Here is a 7,364-nt window from a genome sequence, read left to right on the forward strand (position 1 = left end):
GGGCAGGCTGGTGAGAACAGGGGCAGGCTGGTGAGAACAGGGCAGGCTGGTGAGAACAGGGGCAGGTTGGAGAGAACAGGGGTAGACTGGTGAGAACAGGGGCAGGCTGGTGAGAACAGAAGCAGATTGGTAAGAATGGGGCAGGCTGGTGAGACCAGGCCTCTCCATTTGTCCTCCAGCTCTCACTTAACCTTCTACTTTTCTCTCCTTATGTCCCATGGCCATTTCCTACTTTTATCTCTCTTGTGCTTTCTCTGTTCCTCGTTCTCAAAGGGCAATAACCCTTCCTTCCAATTAATCAAGAGAAACAGACATATTATTCTTTCAACGGTTTGTTTCTGTATGTTTTCATTTTTTTAGATATAATTAATCTTAGGAGTAAATGATATATTTAAATGGTACAAAATATAAAAGTTATAAAACAGTAAATGTTTTTATCTGTATACAAGCCTCCTCTTTGCTAGTATTCATGTCTCTCTGGCCTTCATTGTCTATCGTATCTAAACAGGTTGACTCTCCCCATAGTTAATCACCACTCATCACTATATCAATATATTTACGATCATCAATATATACAAACATCAATATATTTACAAACATATAATTAGTTGCTTGTTTGCCATTGATCTCTGTCATTATACTTTCAGCTCCATAAGTTAGGGATCAAACTCATTCTACGCATTAATGTGAATTATGCTTTTTAATAGATTATAAGTTATAGATACTGGTATTGTATGGTATGGTTTGGATTTGAAATAATTCTTCAAAACTCTTGTTTTCAAGTCTTTGCCCCCAATATGTAGCTTTCTGAGGGGGCAAGGGTGCATTTGGTAGGTGTTTGGATCATGCAGGCTCTCTTGGTATCTATCAATGTATTCATGCACTGATGGATTCAGAGCTTAATGGGATATTGGGAACTGGTGGTAACTTTAGGAGGTGGGGTCTACCTAAATGAAAAGGTCACCAGGTAGGTGCCCCTTGAAGGGCTTGGACCCTGTTCCCTTTCTATCTCTTTTCTTTCCTCCCTCCTTCTCTCTGCCCCTCCCACACCACAAGGTTGGCAGAATTGTTCCACTATGTGCTCTCTGCCATGATGTCCCCCTCAGCACAGACCTAGAAATAACTGATCACTTAGACTTACCAAACAAAACTTACCTTAATCACCATCTAAAAATTTTCCTCTTTAACTTGGCCTCTTAGTGTTCCCCGAAGGTTGCTACGGAATAACCTTTTTGTACACTGTAAAGATGTGTCTTTGCCAAGGCACCTTCTGACCTGTTTAAATAAGAGGAGGCCAAGTGGTTAATAGTTGGACAGGAAGAGTTTACGCCGGAGAGCCAAAGAGGATGCTGGGAAGAAGGGTGGAGTCACAGAGAGCCACCAGCAAGAGGCTGGGGAAGCAGATGAACATCCAGCATTGAAAAAAGATACTGCCGTGTGATAGAGTGCAGATAAAAACTATGGGTTAATTTAAGATGCTAGTTTAGAGCTAGGTATTAACAAGCCTAAGCTATCGACTGAACATTTATAGCTAATAGTAAGTCTCTGTGTGGTTATTTGGGAGCTGGCTGGTGGTACAGAACTGACTGGCAGGACAGCAAATCTCTGCCTACACAAGGTTGCAGTTACTACCTCCTGTCTTACGTTTTGGATCTTTCCCATCTGTATGTTTTATTGTGGCTCCTTAGATGCATCCTCTGAGGCATCCTAACTATGGTCCCTTCTACATCACTCATTTTCGTGAGCTCGAGGCAGCTGAAATCAGTGCTCCCAAACCTCTAAAAGCAGTTTGGGTGACCTCTGAAGGGGGAACTAATGGGCCATCCAATTCATCCCTCTTTTTGCCACTTCAGATATTGTTTCCAGGACTCAGAACTAAAACAGCTGGACAGCAGCCTTCTTTGCATCAGTTAACCTCTCTGTCCCCCCAGATTTCAGGAAATATTAAAGCAATTTCAGGGCAGCTTAACGACCTTCGGGACCAGTTTGATTCCTTGGCTACTGCAGTATTTCAAAGTTTATAAAGACTGGATCTGACTGCTACGGAAAGTTTATAAAGACTGGATCTGACTGCTAAGGATGGAATTTGTGTCCTCCCTTACAAGCCACTGCTGCTTAGGCACGGAATAAATCCTAACTGGTTTGAGATGGGGCCCAAAGACACTGGGACCAGAACAAAACACACACACACACACACACACACACACACACACACACACACACACACCCCAAAAACCAAAACCAAAACAAAGCAAGAACAATTGCAAGTCTCCTCCTATGTAATGTGTTAGGGTTCCTCCCACTCTGGCTCCTTCCTTATTATTCTCATAACTCTCATACTTATATTTTTGCCATTTTTTTTTTTTTGGTTTTTCGAGACAGGGTTTCTCTGTGGCTTTGGAGCCTGTCCTGGAACTAGCTCTGTAGACCAGGCTGGTCTTGAACTCACAGAGATCCGCCTGCCTCTGCCTGCCGAGTGCTGGGATTAAAGGCGTGCGCCACCACCGCCCGGCATTTTTGCCATATTTTAAATGTTTTACTGACTGCACGCCCCCCCATAGCCAAACAAAAATGTTTCACATAAGCTCTCCCAGTGACTCTCACCCTACAACACTTCCATTTGTCCGCGATACATGGACCTTTTTGATGCCATGGACAACATCTATGTTTCTTATACACTGATTTACTTCAGTGGCAACTTAAAATCCTTTGGATATAACTAAAAATATACTGCCATCCATTCACCTATTTGAGATTGATATTATTCAGGTGCCTGGAAATAAAACATTAAGAAAAATAGAGAGAAAAAGGAGACAAGAACACACAGAAGTTTTATTCTAATGGAGGAGGAAGGCAGCAAGCTAAGAATGCATCTTAACGTATGTTAAATGGTGTCTATGGTGGTTTGAATGGGAAGGCCCCACAAGCCTCCCTCATTTGAATGTTTGGTTCCCAAGTTTGGGAGGATGAGGAGGAGTTAGTGGAGACAGCCTTTGAGATTTCAAGTCTTGGGCCATGTCCAGTGAGCTCTCTCAGCCTCCTGCTTGTGGTTCAGGATGTGAACTCTGAGCCGCTGCTCTAGCTCATTAGTTTTGTCTGTTTCAGGCTTCCATTTATACTCTCCCACTGTGCTTGGAGAAGGCTCTTATCTAGATCCCTAAGCTCAACCTTGCCTCGGTCATGGTGGTTTGCCACCGTAGTAGAAAAGTAAGTAAGGCAGTGTTAGATGGAGTGGCAAGGAGCTGCAACTTTAAAAGGGTTAGTCCCTGTGAAGGGTTAGTCCCCGTGGGCCTCCTGAGATCTCTGTGAAGAACAGGAGTGAGGACACTATTCAATGCGGTGCCTGCTGGGAAAGTTTCTGGGGACAATGAGTAGAAGGCACAGAATTTGGAGGTGCTTCTGAACGAAGAAAAGAAATAAAAGGGAAGACATGACTGCTCCTCAGGGGCTGAGGAGAAAGCTTATGTAGATACGAGGGAGAGCATAGCCACAGGCATTGACAGAGATATCTGAGGGTCCAGAGTAAACATGGCCAAATTGAGCCTGGCCATTTGAGGAGAGAGGGGCAGGGTGAGCAAGAGAGGAACTGCCTACCAAAAGTGGTGGCCTGGCCTAAGAAACTGGCAGAGCCCAAAAGGCTGGGTTATACAGGGGCCAGAGGAGCTGGGGATGGGAAGCCCAGTAGTTGGGCTGGTACCCAGTACCAAGGGTTCAGGGTAAGGGGGCGGGTGTGCCAGGTACTGGAGGTAGGGACTGAGGGATGCTGGGAGAACCTGGTGGCCAGCATCTGCTTTGATATGTTATTAGGTATCTCAGTTAACCTTTTGTGCTGGGTGCGAGACCTAACCGTTTCCACAGACAAACAGCAAGAAGCAGGTGCGATTAGAGATGAGGGATTGATCAGGGCCTTTGAAGTGATTATCTTCTGAGTTGAAAGAAGAGACAGTGGAAGTTCCGATGGGAGTGCAGATATTTCTGTATTCATTCCTAGAGCGGAGGTTTCCTGGACAAGGTGAGCAGAGTAAGGACAAAGAAACAGGAAGAGGTGACTGGACGTGCACCAAAAGTTTACGTGGAAGGTTGAAAGGGCGCTAGTCTCCTAGCGCTAGGTGCATTCTGCAGGGCAATCCACAGAAGTCTGCTGATAATAGAGAGGGCAAAGACGGCACCAGGGTTTTCTGCTTGGGCCAGAAACAGGACGGAGGCAAGACTGTAAAGGCCGAAGTTTGGCCTGGGAGATCAGGTCAGTCTGGAACATGCAGGTAGCAAAAATGTTTAGCATAAAAATAGGAATATAAAAGAAACCCGAGCTCTTTGACATATATCTTGAAGGCTTACTCCCAGAATAGTCTCCCACTTGTGTAGTTTCTTCCTTGGAAAGCCGGAACGGAAAAGTCGATTTTTTTTTAAATCTTCTATTTTGGGGCACTGTGTCCATTCCGAAAGCGACTGGAGCTTTCTGGCTCTCTAGGGCTTTGCTTTTTCTGCTTATTTTTATTCTTCCAAGCAGTACTGCGCTTGTCCCTCCCTCCACCTGTTGACTGTCTGTCTGACAGCTTCCTCTACTCCCCACCAAGAGAGATCGAAACACCAGCGGACCGGCGCGCAAAGGCTGTGGGGCTCTCCACGCCTCTGTGGGGGTGCACCCACTTCTCGGATCTGGGGGGAAGCGAGCCGGTTGCAAACCGGTCCCCGGCCAGAGGATTGCAGCGAGGTCTTGGCCTGAGAGCGGCCTTCCTCCCACGGTCGCCCAACCTACTTCCTCTCTGACGCTCCTCGCTTCCTGAACAAGGACCGGCGCCCCGCCAGGGTCCCACGAGGACTCGGGAGGGGAGGACGCGCCGGGGCCACGGAACGACTTCAGATCTTCTGCTACAAGGTGATAGGGTTTCCCAGGGCATCAGTTCCGTGCGGGACCCTCAGCGCGGGCAGCCCGGGAGGATGAGAGTGGGGGCGGGGCCAACCCGGAAGGCCACGCCTTCCTTTCCCCGCCCTCTGCTGCTCTACCAGAGAGAAACCACACAAGTGGGAGCCTGTCCCTTTAAATGTCCCGGTAGGAGGCTGGGCAGGCGAAGGCTTCCGGGAATGCGCACTGTGGCCCACGGGAGGACCGCTTTCTCTCGGAAGCGAGGTAGAACAGGCTAAGTCTAGTGGGATGCTGGGTTACGCGTGGGTGTAAGAGTGGCGGACGTGGAAGACCCGATGGTGGTGCCCCCTAGAAGGGCGACATGGACAGGGTGGCGCGGGGCTGGGAGTGGGGAGGAAGGCGTGGCGGGCACCGCGGGAGCAGGGTCGGGGCTGAAGATCCCCCGGGCTGGGTCCCCGCAGCCTTGGCTCGCCCTGAGGAGCAGCAGAGGAGCTCCTGCCAGCCCAGCCCGCGCCCCGCGGTTCGCCCGTCTTTGCATTCCGCTGCTTTGCTACCTACTTGTCTGGAATGCCTTCGTCGCTGTCGCTGCAGTCCCCACGTGTAGCCTAGACTGTCTTTATATGATCTTTCTTTTCCTAGAATCCCTAGGGTTCTGGAGTCCTGTGGACCCCTGTGGACTTGGCCACAGCTGACTGCTGAGTTCCATCCGTCATTTTAGAAACACCTCCACTAGGCAGATTCCAACTTTTGACAGAGCGTTCAGTATTTCTGCCCCTCTTCTGTCTCTTGAACTATTTTCAAAGACTTGATTAGTAATTTAGTATACCCTTTCTGGTTATCACAAACAAAAGTTAACTCTTCCTCCTCATCGCTATAACAGCTCTTACAGTGTTCCAGTTTGTTTTTGTCCAACAACCGATATTGATTGTAGACCTGCTGTGGTATCTATTATGTGCTTGGTGCTATTCTAAATGTGGGCTAATCAGTATTGAATGAGGTAGAAGCCCTGCTCATGTGGGATTGACACTAACTTCAAGAAGATGGACAGTAAATAATAAAAACATTTGCTGTACAGAAAATTAAATTGTTTTATTTATTTTTTATTTTTCTTTTTTAAGAAAATGGCATGCTGGTTCCCATAGATTAGATTATTGGTCAGTGCAAACCTCTGAGAATGTGATCCTAAAAGACTGGGCAGGAAGTTGCCACAAAGGTAGTGAGGAGAGAGCGGTTAGAGAGTGTAACCGTGGTTTAGAGGGTGATGGGATAAAGGTATATCACAGTGCAGAGTAGACAGGACACAAAATCTCGGGGTAGGTAGTTTAGACTTTGTTGTAAATGTAACAATAGGGGTTTTAAACACTTGTGGTACAGTTTACCTTTTAATACGGTGTCTTGGGTGCTACCCATAGTAGATGAGAGTTGGCTAGACAGAAGTAGCTGCCACAATGCCTAAGAATTTGGGAGTTGGAACTCTTTTTTTTTTTTTTTTTTTGGTTTTTCGAGACAGGGTTTCTCTGTGGCTTTGGAGCCTGTCCTGGAACTAGCTCTTGTAGACCAGGCTGGTCTCGAACTCACAGAGATCCTCCTGCCTCTGCCTCCCGAGTGCTGGGATTAAAGGCCGGCGCCACCACCGCCTGGCGGGAGTTGGAACTCTTGAAGAATGTCAAAACAGGTTTGATCAGGAAATTGATTTCTGTAGGTGGTAAATTTGATAGTAAGAATGATAAGAGTGGATGGCGGAAATGGAGGGCCAGAGATTGCGGGAATGTGGGATGGGGCTAGAAACAGGATCCACGTGGGTGACTGAGAGGATCTGCTCAAGAGGGTGGAAGTCTCAGGGAAGGCGTTCCCAGAGAGGCCAGGTGGGAAGATGGTAAAGTCCAGGACAAGATCTGTAAAGGAACTGAGGTAGAAGGGAAACAACCTGTTTGGAAAGATCAGTGACAACAAACAGGCAATGTTATTCGAGTCTCCAGATCTAAGATACATTGGGTTGAAAGAAAAAAAAAAAAGTCTTTCCCCTGAGAAGACGTCAGGAGAAGAAAAATCTTTAGGATTCCTTTAGGAATGCAGGGGCTACAGGGAATTTAACAATTAAAGAAAATAAACGTGGACATGGTGATACAGAGAGTTCGCTGCGATTTGTTCTTGGCCCAATGGAAAGGACCGAGGAGGTCGGGTGTTTGCTAAGTCGTTTAGATCAAGATGACAAAGTACTTGTAAAGTATGGGAAGTGCAAGCGCCAAGCAGTGAAGTTGATTCCCACAGCCCTGTGTGCGATGGTGCTGGTGGTGCCGACTGTGGGGTTCCTGGTGGAATTGCTCTTGTGCCACCGCTCCAAGAAAACTCGATAATGGTTTCCTTTCTCTGAAGCCGGTGATTCGGTAGAAATATCCTCTCATCAGCTTGGGATTTTTGTGTCTTTCGTGTCGGGAATTTAGAGAAAGCTGAAGGACCAGGACTGACTAGTCTTTCTTTCTTTCTTTTTTTCTTC

At 47.1% G+C, this 7,364-nt stretch overlaps 2 protein-coding genes across 5 annotated transcripts in view; one reads left to right on the top strand and one right to left on the bottom strand.

Moving 5' to 3' along the window:
* Positions 1–4,943, bottom strand: part of Irak4 (interleukin 1 receptor associated kinase 4) — a 30,149-nt gene extending 25,206 nt beyond the window's left edge. The window contains exons 1-2 of one of the 3 annotated variants that reach the window (XM_026782776.1): positions 4,760–4,943; positions 1,156–1,275 (exon numbers count right to left, since the gene is read on the bottom strand). The gene's annotated coding sequence lies outside the window, so the exon portion shown is untranslated. Of the gene's footprint in view, positions 1–1,155; positions 1,276–3,821 lie in introns of all 3 variants that reach the window. The other 2 variants (XM_026782777.1, XM_005354299.3) reach the window with 2 other exon arrangements.
* The window catches only part of Pus7l (pseudouridine synthase 7 like), a 23,360-nt gene continuing 20,812 nt past the window's right edge, over positions 4,817–7,364 (top strand). The window contains exon 1 of one of the 2 annotated variants that reach the window (XM_026782775.1): positions 4,817–4,879. The gene's annotated coding sequence lies outside the window, so the exon portion shown is untranslated. Of the gene's footprint in view, positions 4,880–5,072; positions 5,132–7,364 lie in introns of those variants that run through there. The other variant, XM_005354300.3, reaches the window with a different exon arrangement.

This window comes from Microtus ochrogaster, chromosome 15 (genome assembly GCF_000317375.1).
Source record: "Microtus ochrogaster isolate Prairie Vole_2 chromosome 15, MicOch1.0, whole genome shotgun sequence".
Taxonomy (NCBI): Eukaryota; Metazoa; Chordata; class Mammalia; order Rodentia; family Cricetidae; genus Microtus; species Microtus ochrogaster.